General features: G+C 44.7%; 1 protein-coding gene across 6 annotated transcripts in view; it reads left to right on the top strand.

Moving 5' to 3' along the window:
- The first annotated feature begins 7,086 nt into the window (after window positions 1-7,086).
- The window catches only part of LOC129698258 (centrosomal protein of 63 kDa-like), an 85,658-nt gene continuing 70,930 nt past the window's right edge, over window positions 7,087-21,814 (top strand). For 5 of the 6 annotated variants that reach the window (XM_055637286.1, XM_055637288.1, XM_055637291.1 and 2 more), the window contains exon 1: window positions 7,087-7,245. The gene's annotated coding sequence lies outside the window, so the exon portion shown is untranslated. Of the gene's footprint in view, window positions 7,246-12,236; window positions 12,447-21,814 lie in introns of those variants that run through there. The other variant, XM_055637287.1, reaches the window with a different exon arrangement.

The raw sequence follows: 21,814 nt of genomic DNA on the forward strand, positions 1-21,814 counted from the left end.
GCCCTCTACGCATCATGGATAAACATTTTGTGACCAATGTAGAAATATTTTGTTACCAATGGCCTTCTTCATTTCAAAGCTGAAAAACACACTTGGGCAACGGCGGCTACTACTTCAGTTTTTGTGTGCTGATTTATTTGAATATGGTATCTATACACGAGTGCGCATTTGTAATGCAAATCATGATGGTTCTCATATTGTAGGGTTTAGCATCTACAATACTCACATCCACTGGAATTATGTTAAGTATAACAGATTGTGTATTTATTAATGAGCATGAAGTGCCGATTTGTTGTTACCACTGCCAGAATGAAGTTTAACATGGCAGATAACATCAGCTGCTGACCTCACATGCTTGACAATGGAAAGAATAATGCAAGTTTGTCTCCAAGCTATACACCAACTTGACTCAGAAATTTATTATCCCTCATTGCTGTAAAAATCCTGGAATTTCCTACTTAATAACACTTAGGAAGTATCTTCAATATGCACTATACTAATTAAAAAAAGATAGTTTTTTACATTTTTCTCAAATCCAATTTGTAATTGGCAATAAACATGCACCCTGCAGAAATATGCACATCTTGCAAATGAATTGAAAACCTTCCTGGAAAATAACATGGTACTCCAATGGTGAAAGAAAGAACAAGAAATTGCGACAAATAATTTCAGTAACATTGTCAAATTAGGTCAGTAATTTCTTTAAAGTATGTTTAAGGATCAGAGAAATGTAAAGAGTATTTGAGTCTAGAAATAGGCCCTAAGGCACAACCTGCCTATGCCAACCAACATGACCTATCTACACTAGTCACACCTGCCTATGTTTGGTCCATATCACTCTAAATCTATCCTATCAATTTACCTGCTTAAAGTTTATTTTTAAACATTGTGATAGTACCTGCTTCAACTATCTCCTCTGGCAGCATGTTCCATATATCTACCATTCTATGTGTAAAAAGATTGCCCCTCAGGTTCCCATGTAATCTTTTTCCCCCCTCACGTTAAACCTGTCTTCTGGTTATTAATTCCCCAACTCTGGGTAAAAGATTCTGTGTATTTACTCAAACTATTCCTCTCATGATTTTATACACCTGTATAAGATCATCCCTCGTCCTCTTGTTCTCCAAGGAATAAAATCCTAGCCTGCTTAAACTATCCTTATAGCTTTGGCCTACAAGTCCCAGCAAAATCGTTGTAAGGATTAACGGACATAATGCTGAGGCTTTAGGCCTATATCAATGACTGTGCCCTCAAATGAAAGTTACAGAAGAAGCTCGCCTCCAGATGTGGAGGAACACTGTCCCTATTTCCACAAAGATGGGCATACCTGCAGCAGAGCGCTTAACACCAGGTGCTGATGAATTGGCTGAACTGGAGATGTCTCAACCGACTGTGAACCGGGGTCGGGCGGTCAAGGGTGACAATGCACAAATGGGGCTACATCAAAGGTACAACAATCTGCGATTGTGGCACACAGACCCAGACAATGCAACACATACTGCAATGCCCATTGTTGGATAATCCATGTACTACTGCAGACCTTGCACTTAACACTTCAATAGCGCAACGATGTGTACCGCAGTGACGAGCCACTATGTAGCATAAGGACACGAAAAAATAAGAAAACTAAATTGGAGAAAATTTCACAATAGTCTAAGCCTGATGCTGCAAAAACAAGGGCAAGAATGTGAAAGGTTTCGATGGGAATTTTAGACAATGTAGGATCGGGAAGATAAATGTTAGAGTTGAACTAAGCACCATTAGTGCACATATGGAAAGTAACATAATATTTACAGAAATTTCCACGGAGGGACAGCACGAAGATTGCAAATAAGATAGGGTTAGAGATAAATATTTTATCGTCTGTGAGTCGGGTGGCGGGGGTGTTAATGTAACTCTTCAGCTGTTTTAATCCAGAGCCCGGGGGGTGGAGCCATTGTGACGCCATCCAGCTCATTAGGTTTTAAAAAGATGTCAGATTGTGAAGTCGGGGTTAACGTAACTCCTCAGCTGCTTTAATCCAGAGACCGGGGGGGGGGGGGGGGGGGGGGGGGGGGGGGGGGGGGGGGGGGAAGGGTAGCTGGAATGGCTCCTGTGAGCAAGAGGAGCCATCGTGACGTCATCCAGCTCGTTCGATTTTAAAAAGGCCAGATTGGTGAATAACTTCAGTAAAAAACTCGGGAGATAATTAATCAAATTTACAGATGAGGGGATATTTGACATTATGAGGCAAATCTCCACCAGAATATGTAAAAAAAATTCACCGTTACCGCGTCAGGTTTTCAAGGAGATGTGAATCAAAGAAACAGTTCAAGCAAACATCCCCACAAGTAAACATCCAAGATCACGGTTTTATAATATCTATATAACTAAAAGTCTCATCTTGACCACTTCCTGGCTGCGCTGTATATTGATTTTAGAAAAAACACTACACTATATCGTTATGATTTATGGCCATCTTACTCAGTCCTCCTCCACCGAGGCAGACCCGAGGATTGAAACTGCAATGGAAATAAAACGAAAATGCAATGAGCTGTTTGGCCTGCCCTGTGCTTGAAACTGCAATGGCAATGGAAATAAAATTAACATGTAATGATCTGTTTGGTCTGCCCTGTGCTTGAAACTGCAATGGAAATGGAAATGGAAATGAAAATGCAATGAGCTGTTTGGCCTGCCCTGTGCTTGAAACTGCAATGGCAATGGAAATGAAATGAAAATGCAATGAGCTGTTTGGCCTGCCCTGTGCTTGAAACTGCAATGGCAATGGAAATGAAAATGCAATGAGCTGTTTGGCCTGCCCTGTGCTTGAAACTGCAATGACAATGAAAATGAAAATGAAATGAGCTGTTTGGCCTGCCCTGTGCTTGAAACCGCAATGGCAATGCAATGAAAATAAAATGAGCTATTTGGCCTGCCCTGTGCTTGAAACAACAATGGCAATGAAAATGAAATGAGCTGTTGGGCCTGCCCTGTGCTTGAAACTGCAATGGCAATGGAAATGAAATGAAAATGCAATGAGCTGTTTGGCCTGCCCTGTGCTTGAAACTGCAGCGGCAATGGAAATTGAAATGAAAATGCAATGAGTTGTTTGGCCTGCCCTGTGCTTGAAATTGAAATGGAAATTAGTTGTTTGGCCTGCCTGAAACCATTAATTTCGGCCCACAAGGCACAATTTAGCCAAAAAAAGTCCCTTTTGCCCAACATGCCCGTATTAGCCCAGGAGAAGCATTTTGGCCCAAAAGGCCCTTGCCAGGCCAGGAAAAGCCCAGAAAAAGTGCCTTTCACTGAGATTTTTTTTAAAGAGCCCCTTTGGCCCATCAGGCCTGTACTAGCCCAGGAGGAGTCCCTTCAGCCCATCAGTAAATATCCCCCTGCAAGTATTAAACCTCACCCCAGTATTTTTCTCCCTCCCTTCATCGGTTCTCTGTGAGATCCAGGCCAGGATAGACTTTCCTCCTTCATTGCTGTGATCTGCAGAAAAAGATGAAAAATGGCTTAAATTGATTATCCACCCTCTCCCCCTTCTCTCTCACAGTGTCTCCCGTGTTTTGGGCAGAATTTCTGGCAGTTTCTGAGCTGCCAGCCCACCAGGCCTGAGTGACTGAGCTGCCAGCCCGCCAGGCCTGAGTGACTGAACTGCCAGCCCACCAGTCCTGAGCTGCCAGCCCACCATGCCTGAGTGACTGAGCTGCCAGCCCAAGAATCCATTCGGCCCACAATGTCCATACTAGCCCTCTGGAAACAAGCGCTACGGAAAGCCAGCCCCCACCCCATCACTGTCCACCAATATTGGAATTGGTGGAGAGGTGGAATATTGTGTTGGGGGCCTGCCCTCCCCTGTGAACATGGGACCCAACGGGTCCCACTTAGTCTAGTAATAGATATGAATGATATAATAGATATATACATTGCATCGATCATTTAAAATGAAAAAAGTTGCGCAATTCCATTTTTATACGATGGACTATACTGTCTCCTTGTGGATAAATGGAAAAACAAATTTTATGATATTCATTCTAGACTAAAATAAAGGAAGAAGGGTCTCGACCCGAAATGTCGCCCATTCCTTCTCTCCAGAAATGCTGCGTTTCCCGCTGAGTTACTCCAGCTTTTTGTGTCCATCTACAGTTTAAACCACCATCTGCAGTTCCTTCTTACATAAAACAACGGAGAAATATTTCCAGCATACTTATTTATTCAGCAATTTAAAACTAAATCAAATAAATTTCAAATTACTCAAAAATGTTGTAATTTATTTTCCATTTGCACTCAGAACTAATGTGCTGACTTGTCCAATATCAAGTGGCCTTGAACTATAATTTGAAAGGTTGGTAGATGTTTTTGTTCCGATTTTCTTTCTGCAATAAATTCTTCACACTGCATTACACTATCTCTAATCACGACCTTAACAAAGCAATGTAATCTTGGTCATTGACAGCACCATCAAGTGGTACATACTCAATAATTAAAAATACAAAACAGAAATTGCTAGAAAAACTTAGATCAGACATATCTGTGGAAAGAGAAGCAATTAACTTCTAGGTCTGGACATTGCATTCAATGGTTGGAATCATTGCTTGCATGAAGATGGTTGTGATTGTTGGAAATCTATCATCTAGAACATCATGGCAGGAGATCCTTGTGGCATTATCTTATGCCGAACTATCATTTGCTGCTCAACAATTGTTTGGGATTTCAACATCTACAGCCTTTTGTGTCTCTCAAGATCTTAAACCCATTTGATCGTTCTCCCTTCCTGAGAGCAATTCAGTTGTGCTTTGAGAAGTCCAAGATGTAAAGGGTTAAAATTCAAATGCTTAATATCTGTCTAATATCTATCTCAAAACCTGCATTCAAAAGAGGAAGCAGCGAAAAAGTTGAAAAATAAAAATAAAAACAGAAATGCTGCAGAGAGACAAGCAGCATCCATAGGGACCTGATAACATTGTTTAAGAAGGAACTGCAGATGCTGGAAAATTGAAGGTAGACAAAACTGCTGCAGAAACTCAGTGGGTGAGGCAGCATCTATGGAGCGAAGGAAATAGGCGATGTTTCGGGTCAAGACCCTTCTTCAGACTGATGTGGGGTGGGAAGTAGAAAGGAAGAGGCGGGGACAGTGGGCTGTGGGAGAGCCCGGAAGGGGAAAGGAGAAAGCAAGGATTACCTGAAATCGGAGAAATCAATGTTCATACCGCTGGGGTGTAAACTACCCAAGCGAAATATGATAAATATGAGGTGTTGCTCCTCCAATGTATGGTGGTCGTCACTCTGGCCATGGAGGAGGCCCAAGACAGAAAGGTCAGATTCGGAATGGGAGGGGTAGTTGGTGCTGAGCCACTGGGAGATCTGATTGGTTATTGCGAACTGAGTGGAGGAGTTGGGCGAAGCGATCGCCAAGCCTACGCTTGATCTCACTGATGTAGAGCAGCTGACACCTAGAGCAGCGGATGTAAGAGATGAGGTTGGAGGAGGTGCAGGTGAACCTCTGCCGCACCTGGAAAGGCTGCTTGGGTCCTTGCTCCAAGCATTCCCTGCAGTTGCAAGGGAAAGTGCCAGAAGAGGGGGTGGTTTGGGAGGAATTGACCAGGGAGTTACTGAGGAAGCGGTCTCTGTGGAAAGCCGAAAGTGGAGGAGATGGGAAGATGTGGCCCGTGGTGGGATCCCTTTGGAGGTGGCGAAAATGTCGGAGGATTATTTGTTGTATGTGTTGGCTGGTAGGGTGGAAGGTGAGGACAAGGGGGACTTTGTCCTTGTTACGAGTGGGGGGATGGGGAGTGAGAGCAGAGTTACGGGGTATAGAAGAGACCCTGGTGAGAGGCTCATCTACAGTCGAAGAGGGGAACCCCTAAAGAATCAGGCCATCTCCAATGCCCTGGTTTGGAACACCTCATCCTGGGTGCAGATGCAGCGTAGACGGAGGAGTTGGGAGTAGGGGATGGAGTCCTTACAGGAAGTAGGGTGGGAAGAAGTGTAGTCCAGATAGCCATTGGAGTCAGTGGGTTTATAGTAGATGTCGGTCAGTAGTCTGCGCTTCGCCCAACACCTCCGCTCAGTCCGCATTAACCAAACTGATCTCCCGGTGGCTCAGCACTTCAACTCCCCCTTCCATTCCGAACTTTCTGTCCTGGGCCTCCTCCATGGCCAGAATAAGGCCCACCTTAAATTGGCGGAGCAGCACCTCATATTTCGCTTGGGTAGTTTACACCCCAGCGGTATGAACATTGACCTCCAATTTCAGGTAGTCCTTGCTTTATCCTTCTTTCCCCTCCCCTTCCCAGGTCTCCCACAGCCCACTGTCTCCGCCTCTTCCTTTCTTCCCACCCCCACATCAGTCATTTCACTGCCCTCTATGTGCAAGTGACGAATAAAACTTGACTTGAGTCTGAAGAAGGGTCTCGACCCGAAAAGTCGCCTATTTCCTTCGCTCCATAGATGCTGCCTCACCCGCTGAGTTTCTCCAGCATTTTTGTCTATCTTCGACCTGATAACATTGATGACCTGATCAGGGCATCATCTGCCCCCGGGAACACCACCAGGCAACACCTCAGGGCACGCCGACCCCGGGCAACCACTTTGTCTTCAGGACACCCTCCCTACTCAAGGCAAACCCCCTCCCTCCCTGAGCACCCTCTGTTCCCAGGCACACTCCTCAAAGTACCCACCCGAGCATCCTTTTCCTCACGGCACAATCTGTCCCAGGACACTCCTTCCTCGGGGCACCTTCCCTCCCCAGGGCACCCACTCCCCGGGGTACATTCCTTTTGCAGGATGGGCATCCTCCCTCCTCCTCAGGGCATCCTCAATCCACGGGCACCATTCCTTCACAGGCCAACCTCACTCCTCTCCCCAGGACACCCCCCTTTCTCAGGGCGGACACCCTCCCTCCCTCCCCAGGTTACCCTCCTCCATGGGGCACCCTCCTTTCTCACCGCGGGCCACCTTCCCTCCCCCGGGTCACGCTCCGTCTGTGTGCCGTTTGTATGAAGTTTACACTAAGGACAGCAACACTCCCTCCCAGCCCAGCCCAGCCCCGACCCAGACCCAATGTCAGTCCCAGCCCCAGTGTCAGTGTCAGTGTCACTGTCAGTGTCAGTGTCAGTGCCGGCTCAGCGCCGCGCGCCGCCGCAGGCCAACCGTCGGCCGGTCACGTGGGTCCGCGCGGACCGGTTTAAAATGTCCCGCGGTCTGAAGCGCCCGCAACCATGTGTCCGCGGCCACACGTCCCGGGAGTGTGAGAGGCAGATTGTGAGTACGACCCGCTATTCAAATTATAAAAGCTTGCAAGATGTGATGGAGAAGTTTATTCGGCTGAGCGAAGGGAACCGCCTGGGGCGGAACTTGAATCGGCCGGGTGTGGGTTTACAACTGTCCTGGGGGCGTGGCTTGGACCGGCCTGGGGGCGTGGCTTGTACCGGCCTGGGGGCGTGGCTTGGACCGGCCTGGGGGCGGGGCTTTGACCGGCCTGGGGGGGGCTTGGACCGGCCTGGGGGCGGGGCTGGACCGGCCGGGGGCGGGGCTTGGACCGGCCTGGGGGCGGGGCTTGGACCGGCCTGGGGGCGGGGCTTGGACCGGCCTGGGGGCGGGGCTTGGACCGGCCTGGGGGCGGGGCTTTGACCGGCCTGGGGGCGGGGCTTGGACCGGTCTGGGGGCGGGGCTTTGACCGGCCTGGGGCGGGGCTTGGACCGGCCTGGGGGCGGGGCTTGGACGGCCTGGGGGCGGGGCTTGACCGGCCTGGGGGCGGGGCTTGGACCGGTCTGGGGGCGGGGCTTGGACCGGCCTGGGGGCGGGGCTTGGACCGGCCTGGGGGCGGGGCTTGGACATGCCTGGGGGCGGGGCTTATATACAGACACGTGGGCGGGGCTTCAAGGACCTTCCATGCAAAGATACTAGAGGAGTTCCTCTAGTATCTTTGCTTCCATGTTCAAGTTCAGTTTCATGTACCAATTAACATACCGTGAACTTTGAGTTAAGTGAAAAGCAACAAGACACACAACCCCATACAAGTTAACATAAACATTCAACGCTGTGGATTCCACATTCCTCACTGTGATGGAAGGCAATACAGTAGCAATGTTACAAAATGTTGAGATTTAAAAAATCAAGTCTGCAATTTATCCCATCAGATAAAGCATAACAATAAGTTTAATGTGACACCTAATTCACTTTCATATCTCAAGTAATAAAACAGTTATGGCCATTTTCATACTCGGAAATTAGCATCTTGTTCCCTATTGATCTTCTATGGACATAACAAAAAAGCTGTGATCGAGGACAGTCAAAAGCCCATAACCTTCTTAAAAATTAAGAGAACTGAATGAAATTTTCAGTTATCATAGATTGAACCATTCTGAAACAAATATAAAATAATCTTACTTGGAGGACCTGAAGCATATAATTAGTTAGTTACTCAATTGTAGCTAATTTCAAACTTCAATTACTAGATCTAAACATCTATCCATTTCTTAATAAATGATTAACATTTTTAAATAGCCTAAGTGTCCAAATAATATTCACAAATAATTCACAATAAAACATGATTTTTAAATCTCATTTACATCAATTTATAGGCCTAATGGAAGGAATTTAGTGTTCAATTGCTGTAAATTAAAGTCCATTTAAATCAGCTTTCTAGTGGGTTCCTGTGAACGCGCTGGTTTAGAACGTTCACATTGCAGTGGATTTGTGCCCCCAAATGCCCCGAAAAATACTGCGGGATATAAAGAGCCCAAAATGAACTATTCGCTATAGAAAACTTTATATACAGGGTTCTTAAGAAGCCCCTTTTAATGTAAAAATAAGGTACATACCTTTAATTGTTTGCTTTATAAAACCCTGGGGCTGCGAGAGGTCGCGGATTGAGAGAGTGATTTTTAAACTACTATAACTATTATACAAGGCCATAAAAACTAATAATACCATTTGCGACGGGGTCTTTCAGCGATTTTCCGTTAATGATTTACTAGGCTGAACATTTTCGATTGCAACAGCCTAGTAAAAATCGCGTTTTAAAACCGCCCCCTCTAAACAGCGCCAAAATCTCGCACATGGGGCTGGGACAGATTCTCAGCCACGATTCAGGTAGGCTTTGTAACATACCTAAATACAGTTCAATCTTGTGACTGCTGATGGCACTCAAACCATCAAACCATCAGCAGTCTGGGCGATCAAAGCCCCCGCAGCCGATGATCGAAGTCCCAGTCAGAGTGATCGAAACTCCCGCGACAGAGCGGTTGAAACTCTCTCCACGCCATGGACCTCTCGAATCGGCCTCGTCTTACCAGAGACTTGCTATGATCTTCGCAAAGTCACGTAGAGTGGCAAGAAATAATACCGGGACCAACTTGAGCCCCAGTATAATCATTCGGACAGCAAGGCCTGCATACTATAAATGACTGCAAACCAAAGTCAGGCAATGTCGCTGGTGATAGTGTGGTCCTCACTGATGAACTTTGAGCAGAAGGCCAATGGGGCAATGGAATGTATGCCTTTTGCCAGGGTCATGGTTGCAGGTTAGATCAGCCTTCCTGATGATAGACCCACGGAAAGCAACTGGCCTGGGGGACGGACTTCCTGAGCATGTCCTTAAGAAATGCGTGGATCAACTAGTGGGAATAAATAAAAGTGCAATACCAAAGTACTTAGAGCAACCAAAACAGCAGTACATAGTTGAACAGTACAGCAGTACATTCTCCCAATTTTGTTGGCCCTTGCTGTCTCCTCCCCTTCCTCAGCCCTCGGGCTATCTCCTCGCAGCCCTCGGGCTCCTCCTCCTCCTTTTTCCTTCCTTCTCCCCGCCACCCCCCTATCAGTCTGAAGAAGGGTTTCGGCCCGAAACGTTACCTATTTCCTTCGCTCCATAGATGCTGCTGCACCTGCTGAGTTTCTCCAGCATTTTTGTGTACCTTCGATTTTCCAGCATCTGCAGTTCCTTCTTGAACAGTACATAGTTGATCCTTGTTGCTCAAGTAGGATTGTGCAGTGCTTTAAGTGGCGGCATGGTGGGCAGTGGTAGAGTTGCTGCCTTACAGCACTTGCAGCACCAGAGACCCGGGTTCTATCCCGACCAAGGGTGCTGTCTGTACAGTCTCTTCCTGTGACCTGCGTGGGTTTTTTCCAAGATCTTCAGTTTCCTCCAACATTCCAAAAACATACAGGTTTGTAGATTAATTGGCTTGGTATCAGTGCAAAATTGTCCCTAGTGTGTGCAGGGTAGTGTTAATGTGCGGGCATCGCTGGTCGGTGTGGACTCAGTGGGCCGAAGAGCCTGTTTCCACACTGTGTATCTAAAACTAAGAACCTAGTGGTTGCTGGGAACCTGTTCTTGAACCTGGAGGTCACTTTTACAGGCTGCTGTACCTTCTCCCCACTGGTAGCAGTGAGATGAGAGCATGGGTCTTTGATGATATTAACTGCCTTTTAGAGGCTGCGCTTCCTGTACTGTAGATCCTTTTCAATGGTATGGAGGTCAATAATCTTGATGGACCCGGTAGTGACTACCACTTTTTGCAACCTTCGTCTTTCCTGGGTGATCAACCATGCATGATTCAACTAGTCAATATGCTCTCTGCTGTTCCCCTATACAAGTATTCGGCGACATGCTGAATCTCCTCAACCTTGTAAGGAAGTAGAAGCATTGAAGAACTTTCTCTGCGAGATTTATTGATATGCTAATCAGAATACTGAAGACACAGTGTGGTTCACACTGGATTTTATGTAATTATTTGATATTTACAGATTGTGCTTAATTATTTTCTTAGCAAGGAAGCATGGTATTAAAGATTAGTACAGCACAGAAAAAGACCCTTTGGCCTGACTAATCCATGCTGACCAAGCTGTCGATCTAAACTAGTGCTATTTGCTGGTGTTTGGCTTATATCCCTCTAAAGCTTTTCAATCTATATACCTGTCCAAATGTCTTTTATACATTGTAATTATACCCACCTGCACAGCTTCCTCTGGTAGCTCGTTCCATTTATTCACCTATCTCTGTGTGAAAATGTTGCTCCTCGGGTCCCATTTATACATTTCCCCTCTCATCATAAATCCATGTCCCCTAGTTTTAGACTCCAATACGATGGGAAAACGACTGTGACCATCTACCTCATCCATACCCCTCATTATTTTAAATACCTCTATAAGGTCCCACCTCAAACTCCTACACTCAATGGCCTGCCTGCTTTAAAGTACATGTTTAAAAAAACCCATTGCATAATATTGAAGGAGAGGAGGGGGATTCTTCCTGGTGTTCTATTCTATGCCTCAACAGGTCACACTTATTGTTGCTTGTGAGAAATCATCTGCCGAGCTTTCTATCTACAGCAGTGACGAACACCCTGCTACCTTGAAGTGTACTATAGATATCCCATTTGTTTTTTATGTATTTCAAACAATAACAAACATATTTTTGGCCATTTGACTAGGTTTCTTCTCAGATTCTCTCTCAGGTGGTGCAATTCGTAATTTGTTCCTGTTTGTCTTGATTTTGTTCCGTTTTCGTCTTGTGATATAGGTGGACATCTGCTGGCTGAAAGGGGTAATTGCAGCATGATCTGAACAAGAGAGAAAAAATATATAAATGTTGACCTAAGATATATATGTGTAAATATTTTAGGATAAAGATACAATTATTTTTAAGTGACCATTTAACCATAGCCTATGCTTACAACGTACATCAGATGATGGTGTGGAGGGTGTTTTATTCCATTCTGACCTGAAAATTCCGGACAGTGATTATCAACAATGGCATGGAACATCACCTATCCATGTTCTCCAGAGATGTTGCCTGGCCCGTTGAGTTACTCCAGCATGTTGTGTCCACTTGTGTATTAACGTGCATCTGCAGTTCTTTGTTTCTACTCGTAGACGCCTGTCTCTTTTTAGATAAGATAAGCATTTCAACAATCGATTGCAGTTATATACGGTTCTGTATTATTCTGAAATAGTGAAGGTATCTTTAAATTGTCCGTTTATTATGAAACCACATATTTAACCCGTAATAAAGTAATTACTCCGTTGGAGAAATTTAATTCAGTCTTACAAGTTCTTAAAGCGTAAATGGAGGGCGGAGCATGTGTATGCAACAGTGTTTGGATACTGCAGTTATGTATGCTGAACGCGGGATATCGCACCAAAATCCCGGGATTGATTTTAGCGCCGCTTGAGGTTACAGAGCAGCACGCAAATTAACCCGCAGAATTAAAGCGCCAATCGAGCGCAACAGCGCGAAATTACATCCCAACAGCGGCAGCAAATAGCAACACTGGCTGGTGGCACGTTTTCAATGAAGTGTCTAAGGGTATAAGCAGGAGCAAAATATTATAAAGGAAACAAGGATTTGTTTTGATTGATACATCTACGTAAATTGAGGTCAATTAGTATGGGCTGTTGACATTTTAATCCCAGTAAAACGGAAAACGTTTCTCCTGGATCAGAAAGATTATTGGAAGGTAAGTTGAAGTATGAGTTTTCAAAGACGACGTTGTGGCGAGTGATGTAATTTATAGTTTTGCTATTTTTAATTCACTTTCGGCATTCGGGGTTCGCTGGGAAGCTATTTGGTACTACCCACTCCGGGAAGCCCTCCTGAAGGTACTTCAACAAATCTATTGCGTACGGAGTTTCGGGATACATAGCCACATGCGGGTATATGAAGGGTGTAAGATGGAAGTGCAGATGCTGGTTTAAACCGAAGATAGATATAAAGACCTGGTGTAACTCAGCGGGACAGGTAACATCGCCGGAGTGAAGGAATGGGTGACGTTTCGGGTCGACGGGTCAGCCGTTTATTTCCAAATCGGCTTGATGTGTATTTTACAAAATAATCTGCAGTGACCTTTAAATTCTTAAACCTGAAAGGCACGGTCCGTACTGTGAGATAAATCGTTCCAGAATAACCTTATTGAAAAAAAATTGTAAACAATGGTAAACAATGTATTTTATAATAGATTTCAGAATTTTAGAACTTCAAAATGTTTTAGATAATTAATTATTTTGTGATTTTTTTTTTTTACTATTATTTGCTATTTACTACTGATTTGCAAAATTCCCGCTAGTGTAAAGAACAATCGTTTGCAGCTATTATTTTTTTTGCTGTTTTGCCACAACTATAGGGTGATTTCACCAAATGTCAAATGAGCGTAGATCCCCCCTCGTATGACATATGTCCTCCAGTTAAATTTTTCGGTCACGTGAGGGGGGATCTACGCTCATTTGACATTTGGTGAAATCACCCTATTTGCTATTTTTACTATTATTTGCTACACCTGAAGGCTGCAGCGAACCGTCCGATCAGCTGAGAAGGTTGTTGACTGCACCCTTCCCTCCATTGATGAACTGTACACTGCAAGGGCCAGGAAGCGAGTGTCCCTGGCCATAAACACTTTAAATTACTTCGCTCTGGAGCTGCCACAGCCAGACATAAAAACAGCCTTTTTCCATGAGTAGTAGCTCTACTCAATAACCAAACATCTGTAGCCTCCTTTTGCTATGGCATTTTATTTAATTCACATGTTTAATCAATAATGTTTTATTTTTAATGTTTGATGTGTCATTCCTAACTGCCCAGGCCCGTAGGAAGCTTTTCAAAAAGGGGGGTGGCATGACAGGATTACATAAAACTTAATGTGAAATAATGTGCGCGCTGCGCACATCACAAGAGTGAAGTCCCTCAATGCCAGGGTTTTTAGATGCTTTCTGATGCATTCTGAGCCTTATTTTGGAGCATTTTTGCACCAAATTTATGACCAATATTTCAGAAATTAACAGGAACCTGAGAGGTAACTTTTTCCACACAAAGGGTGCTGGGTATATGTAACGAGCTGCCAGATGAGGTAGTTAAGGCTGGGACTATCCTACTGTTTAAAAGACATTTGGACACCTACATGGATAGGACAGATTTAGATCTATATGGGCCAGACGCGTGTGAGTGGGACTAGTTTAGATGGGACATGTTGGTCGGTGTGGGCAAGTTGGGCTGAAGGGCCTGTTCCCACACTGCATCATTCTATGACTGAAAAGTGAAGACGAAAAATGCATGTAGATAAGTAGAGCAGATTTGAAAGAGGAGTGAAATGTAAAGGCAGAGAGAGGTTAATGGGTGGAAAGAAACATAGGAAAGTAGGGGGGCGAGTGGGCTTGGGCAGATGGGTGAAGGAAAAATAGTCGCAAAGTGCTGGAGTAACTCAGTGGGTCAGGCAGCATCTCTGGAGAAATGGTATAGATTATATTTCGGGTCAAGACCGTTCTTCAGTAATATTCATTATGTGACATGCATAGACATTCCTGAATGTTACCCAAACCATCGTGAGCTACTTTGTTACGGTGTTTGCACTCTCCTATAACATCTCTGCTGCCTTGGGTGATGCAGGACAGGACACAAGCTTTGGGACACGGTGTGAAGCTGTTGCCGTCTGTCCACGCCTGGTAAAACCTGGATGGAGTGGATTTGGAGAGTCTGTTTCCACTAGTGAGAGAGTCTAGGACCAGTGGCCACAGCCTCAGAATTAAAAGACATTCCTTTAGGAAGGAGATGAGCAGGAATTTTTTAAGTCAGATGGTGGTGAACTGTGGAATTCTTTGCCACAGACAGCTGGGGCGGTCGTCAATGGACATTTTTCAGGAGGAGATTGATAGATTCTTGATTGATACGGGTGTCAGAGGTAATGGGGAGAAGGCAGGAGAATGGGTTTGAGAGGGAAAGATAGATAGTCATAGAGTGATACAGTGTGGAAACAGGCCCTTCGGCCCAGCATGCCCCATCTGCACTAGTCCCACCTGCCCACGTTTGATCCATATCCCTCCGAACCTGTCCTATCCATGTACCTGTCTAACTGTTTCTTAAATGTTGCGATAGTCCCTGCCTCAACTACCTCCTCTGGCAGCTTGTTCCATACACCTACCACCCTTTGTGTGAAAAACATATCCCACAGATTCCTATTAAATCTTTTGCCCTTCACCTTAAACTTATGTCCTCTGCTCCTCGATTCACTTACTCTGGGCAAAAGACTCAACCATATCTATTCAAATCATGATTTTATACACCTCTATTTGATCATCCCTCATCCTCCTGTGCTCCATGAAATAGTCCCAGCCTACTCAACCTCTCCCTATAGCTCTGGCTCTCTAGTCCTGGCAACATCCTCATAAATCTTCACTGTACCCTTTCCAGTTTGATGACATATTTCCTATAACATGGTGCCCAGAACTGAACACAATACTCTGAATGCAGCCTCACCAACTTCTTATGCAACTGCAACATGACCTCCCAACTTCTATACTCAGCCTGGCCTGCTGAGTTACTCCAGCACTCTGTGAAACATCACAGAACAGGGCAAGATTAGCAAGTTTGCTGATGATACAGAAGCGAGTGGTTTTGCAGATAGTGAAGATGGTTGTGAAAGATTGCAGCAGGATCTGGATCAATTAGCCAGGTGGGCAGAGGAATGGTTGATGGTTGCATGGTCCCTTGAAGGTCGTGTCGCAGGTATATCAGGTGGTCAAAAAGTATTTTGGCACTTTGGCCTTCATCAGCAGAGTATTGAGTATAGAAGTTGGGAGGTCATGTTGCAGTTGTATAAGACTTTGGTGAGACCGCATTAGAATATTGTGTTCAGTTCTGGGCACCATGTTCTAGGAAAGATGTTAAACTGAAAAGAGTACAGAGATCCCCATCCTGGATCAGTCCAATCACGGTTGTGTCATCCGCAAACTTGAGAAGCTTGACAGAGGTGTCTGTGGAGGTGCAATCATTGGTGTGGCGAGAGTAGAGGAGAGGGGAGAGTACGCATCTTGCGGTGCTCCTATGCTGAGCATTTGCGGGTCCGAGATATGCTTTCCCATCTCACATGCTGCTTCCTGTCTGTCAGGAAACTGGTGATCCACCGACAGAGGGGTTCAGGCACAGTCAACGCAGAAAGTTTGGAGTGTAGTAGCTCTGACACAATGGTGTTGAATGCAGAGCTAAAATCAATAAAACAAAATCCTTGCATAGGTTCCCTGGCGGTCTAGGTGCTGGAGGATGAAGTGTAGCCCAGATTGACTGCATCATCCACAGATCTATTGATCCGATATACAAAAATGAAGAGGGTGCAGCAGAGGGATTGTGATATTTTTCAGCTTGGCCAGCCCAAGCCTTTCAACGGTCTTCATGACTACAGAGGTCAGTGCGACAGGCCAGCGGGGGTGGCCTGGGACCAGCGGGGGTGGCAGGGGGTGGCGTGGGCCCAGCAGGGGTCAGCGGGGGTGGTGTGGGGGAAGATGGCTTGGGCCCCCCCCTTCGGACGGCCATGCTGTCACTGTATGTCGTTGTCACTTGCGTGCGGAGCACCAAGGCAAATTCCTTGTATGTGAATACTTGGCCATTAAACTTATTCAGTCAGTCGTACATTCATTCATATTTACAGCCTCCAACTTTCACACACATAGAGGTCCCATAAACAGTAATGAACAAATGGGCTATATATAGTATATTGTGCTGCATAATTAAAGCCATTTGAAACATTTTTCTCCATATTTCTTTCTTTATATTCAATCAAATTGGCTGGCCATATTTGATTTCTAATAGAACTTTTATCTTTTAATCTGAAATCTTTCCACAAAATCACTGTGAAATGTTGTCCTACCTCTATCTTTCACTAGATGGCGCTTTTGTAATGATCAAAGCAGAAGGTTCAAATGCTGCACATCTTAGTTCGAGGAATGTGTACATGAGTGAGATGGTAACGCAGGTTAGTTGATGAAGTATTTCCAATGGACAAACATTTATTTTCCAATGAGCTGCTGTTTGGCCTACTTTGGACATCAAGTACAACTTTGTTATGAAATGGTTGAGGCTTTATCCCCTGGCTAACAGCTTCGTCCCTTCTGTTATTTGCATTCTGAACAGATCCCTCAAAAGCCTAATGGGCCACTTAGGTGACTTTTTAGGCGACTGCAGGAGACTATGCGGTCGCCACATGTTTGTGGGTGGTTGTTGTGGAGTCTCCTTCATGGTCGTGAGGAGTTCCAGCATTCTGGGAACAAGTCGCGGCCTCATTATGGCCGCCGTGAATTTTTCAACATGTTCAACACATCGAAGGTTCGGAGGTTCTCGTAGGTTGTAGCCGGTGTTGACCAATGAATTTCATTGGCTCATTGGGAGAAATAAAAAGGTAAGTAGTAGTTTTCAGAACCAAGGATAACCGACCGGTAATGTTAAATGCCTGCCAAGCTTCACAGCCATGTATCTCTGGCTTCCTAAAAGTTGTCTCCACTCCTTCTCTCCCCCCCCTCTTTTAAAGGACTTACCGTACAAAAGACAATATGTGCAAGAGTAGGTCATTAGGGCCTTCGAGCCAGCACCGCTATTCAATGTGATCATGGCTGATCATCCCCAATCAGTACCCTGTACCTGCCTTCTCCCCATATCCCCTGACTGCTATTTTTAAGAGCCCTATCTAGCTCTCTCTTGAAAGCATCCAGAGAACCTTCCCCCACCGCCCTCTGAGGAAGAGAATTCCACAGACTCGCCACTCTCTGTGAGAAAAAGTGTTTCTTCGTCTCCGTTCTAAATGGCTTACTCCTTATTCTTAAACTGTGGACCCTGGTTCTGGACTCCCCCAATATCGGGAACATGTTTCCAGCTTCTAGCATGTCCAAACCCTTTTCAATCTTAAATGTTTCAATGAGATTTCCTTTCATCCGTCTAAACTCCAGAGTGTACAAGCCCAGCTGCTCCATTCTCTCAGCATATGTCAGTCCCGCCATCCCTGGAATTAACCTTGTAAACCTACGCTGCACTCCCTCGATAGCAAGAATGTCATTAGACAATAGGTGCAGGAGTAGGCCATTCGGCCCTTGGAGCCAGCACCGCCATTCAATGTGATCATGGCTGATCATCCCCAATCAGTACCCCGTTCCTGCCATCTTCCCATATCCCCTGACTCTGCTATTTTTAAGAGCCCTATCTAGCTCTCTCTTGAAAGCATCCAGAGAACCCGCCTTCAGAGGCAGAGAATTCCACAGACTCACCACTCTCTGTGAGGAAAAAGTGTTTTCTCGTCTCCGTTCTAAATGGCTTACTCCATATTCTTAATCTGTGAACCCTGGTTCTGGACTCCCACAACATCGGGAACATGTTTCCTGTCTCTAGCGTGTCTAAACCCTTAACAATCTTAAGTGTTTCAATGAGATCCACTCTCATCCTTCTAAACTTCAGAGTGTACAAGCCCAGCTGCTCCATTCTCTCAGCATATGACAGTCCTGCCATCCCGGGAATTAACCTTGTAAACCTATGCTGCTCTCCCTCAATAGCAAGAATGTCCTTCCTCAAATTAGGTGACCAAAACTGTATACAATACTTCAGGTGTAGTCTCACTAGGGCTCTGTACAACTGCGGAAGGACCTCTTTGCTCCTTTATTCGATTCCTCTTGTTATAAAGGCCAACATGCCATTCGCTTTCTTCACTGTCTGCTGTACCTGCATGCTTACTTTCATAGACTGATGTACAAGGACCCTCAGATCCCATTGTACTTCCCCTTTTCCCAACTTGATGCCATTTAGATAGTAATCTGCCTTCCTGTTTTTACTACCAAAGTGGATAACCTCACATTTATCCGCATTAAACTTCATCTGCCATGCATCTTCCCACTCCCCCAACCTGTCCGAGTCACCCTGCACTGTCATAGCATCCTCCTCACAGTTCACTGCCACACACCTTTGTGTCATCTGCAACTTTGCTAATGTTACTTTGAATCCCTTCATCCAAATCATTGATGTTTATTGTAAATAGCTGCGGTCCCAGCACCGAGCCTTGCGGTACTGCACTAGTCACTGCCTGCCATTCTGAAAGGGACCCGTTGATCCCTCTCTTTGTTTCCTGTCTGCCAACCACTTCTCTATCCATGTCAGCAGTCTACCCCCAATACCATGTGCCCTAATTTTTCCCACTAGTCTCCTATGTGGGACCTTATCAAATGCTTTCTGAACGGCCAGGTGCACTACATCCACTGGTTCTCCCTTGTCCATTTTCCAAGTTACATCTTCAAAAAATTCCAGAACATTAGTCAAGCATGATTTCCCCTTTGTAAATCCATGCTGACTCGGACCGATCCTGTTACTGCTAACCAAATGTTCGGCTATCTCGTCTTTTATAATTGACTCCAGCATCTTCCCCACCACCGTCCTTCCTTAAGGTGTGTCCTTCCTTAAATTAGGGGACCAAAACTGCACACAATAAAAATCAGTATGCAAGGGTCACAGTGAGGTAGCTTGGGAGATCAGATTACACCCTTCTGGGCTTGTCCTACTTAGGTGATTTTTCAGTGGACACATGACAATAACATGCCAACACTTGTATTGATGTAGGGTGATACTTTTATTTCAAATACATTAAGAATATCAGTCATCAATTTAAATTGACCAGTACACAGTAATTGGTTAAGTGGAAACCTGAATTAATCCAAAATTCTGATTGTTAAATCTGTAGTTTTAATTTTCACATTCTTTGGAAAATCTAGAGGCAACACTGTTTTGTATAGACATAGTAGTGAAGTTTGCTGAGAATCATTATTTAGCGATTAGTGTAATAAGTGGGGGTGTTGTGGATAATGAAGAGGATTTCCAAAGTCTACAGAGTGATTTAGGCCATTTGGAAAAATGGGCTGAAAGATGGCAGATGGAGTTTAATGCTGATAAATGTGAGGTGCTGCACCTTGGCAGGACAAATCAAAATAGGACGTACATGGTAAATGGTAGGGAATTGAAGAATACAGTTGAACAGAGGGATCTGGGTATAACCGTGCATAGTTCCTTGAAGGTGGAATCTCATATAGATAGGGTGGTAAAGAAAGCTTTTGGTATGCTAGCCTTTAAAAATCAGAGCATTGAGTATAGAAGCTGGGATGTAATGTTAAAATTGTACAAGGCATTGGTGAGACCAAATCTGGAGTATGGTGTACAATTTTGGTCGCCCAATTATAGGAAGGATGTCAACAAAATAGAGAGCGTACAGAGGAGATTTACTAGAATGTTGCCTGGGTTTCAACAACTAAGTTACAGAGATAGGTTGAATAAGTTAGGTCTTTGTTCTCTGGAGCGCAGAAGGTTAAGGGGGGACTTGATAGAGGTCTTTAAAATGATGAGAGGGATAGACAGAGTTGATGTGGACAAGCTTTTCCCTTTGAGAATAGGTAAGATTCAAACAAGAGGACATGACTTCAGAATTAAGGGACAGAAGTTTAGGGGTAATATGAGAGGGAACTTCTTTACTCAGAGAGTGGTAGCGGAGTGGAATGAGCTTCCAGTGGAAGTGGTGGAGGCAGGTTCATTGGTATCATTTAAAAATAAATTGGATAGGCATATGGACGAGAAGGGAATGGAGGGTTATGGTATGAGTACAGGCAGGTGGGACTAAGGGGAAAAAAAAGTTGGTCGGCACGGACTTGTGGGGCCGAGATGGCCTGTTTCCGTGCTGTAATTGTTATATGGTTATATGGTTTGTTATATGGTTAAGTGTAAACCAACTGAAAATGGCATAATTGAGCTGGATAATGGAGGAGCTGCCTAACTGGAGTTAGTTATTCAAATGTTATTCCTCAAATTTTTAAATGAGTAATCCAATATATGACAAAGATGCATAATGTCCTTAAATATAAAAGGCAGTATTTTTGTCAGACATTTCTGGTTTAATTGGTAAAACTTTGGAACTTAGTATTTTACCCGTGAATCAATCAATCAATTATACCGCTCAGCCAGTTTGTAGAGTTCTCTTCCAACCTTCACATTGGAGTCCACATAATTTTGCACTATATATTTGAATAAAAATACCATGGAAACAGAATATTCATCGACTGCGGAGGGTTGTGGTCCTGACCACGGGGGAAAATGGAGGAGGACTGACCAAATTTTGTGCCTTCCACCACAGTGATGAATGCTGTGGGGGATGTTTGTGTCACATTTTTATTGTGTACTGTGTGTTCTTTTTTTTGTTGTACCACCGCTGGCAAATTCATTTAACTGCAGTTTATGTGCATGTGACGAATAAAACTTGACTGGACTTGACTAAAGTGAGTCTAAAACTGACTTTTACAGTATGGAAAAAGGAAAAGTTTCGATTTTTTTTTTAATGGAATTCTCTGCCACAGAAGGCAGTGGAGGTCAATTCACTAGATCTTTTCAAGAGAGTTAGATTTAGCTCTTAGGACTAAGGAATCGAGGGATATGTGTAGAAAAGCAGGAACAGGGTACTGATTGCCATGATCTTATTGAATGGCGGTGCTGGCTCAAGGACCTGAATGGCCTACTCCTGCACCTATTTTTCTATGTTTCTATGACTGGTTACATCTCCTGGGCTTGCAGGGTAAAGTATCTGGGGAGGGGGTGGTTTGGTTTAGGAAGGGATAAGTGAACCAAGGAGTTCAAAGGGAGCAGCCTCTGCAGAAGGCGGAAAGGCGTTGGGATGAGACAATGTGTCTGGTGGTGGGATTATGATCAGGGTGGTGGAAATGTTGAAGAATGATGTGGTGGGGTGAAAGGTGAAAACCGGGTAAATTTGATCCTTGTTCTGTTTGGGGGAAGCGGAGTGTCTGGTTGCCCGATGTACATCAGTGAGACCAAGCGTAGACTCAGCCTGAAGATGGGGGTTCTGACCCGAAAGATAATCTATCCATGTTCTCCAGAGAAGCTGTATGGCACTTTGAGATACTCCAGCAGTTTTTTTTTGTTTTTGTTTTTTTTTGTAAACTGGCACCTGCAATTCCTTGTTTCATTCTTTTGTGGATGGATATTAATGGCATTCCTAAGGAAACTCTGTTTTGGAAACTGCTCAAGAGATCAAGA

This window comes from Leucoraja erinacea, chromosome 6 (assembly GCF_028641065.1).
Source record: "Leucoraja erinacea ecotype New England chromosome 6, Leri_hhj_1, whole genome shotgun sequence".
NCBI lineage: Eukaryota > Metazoa > Chordata > Chondrichthyes > Rajiformes > Rajidae > Leucoraja > Leucoraja erinaceus.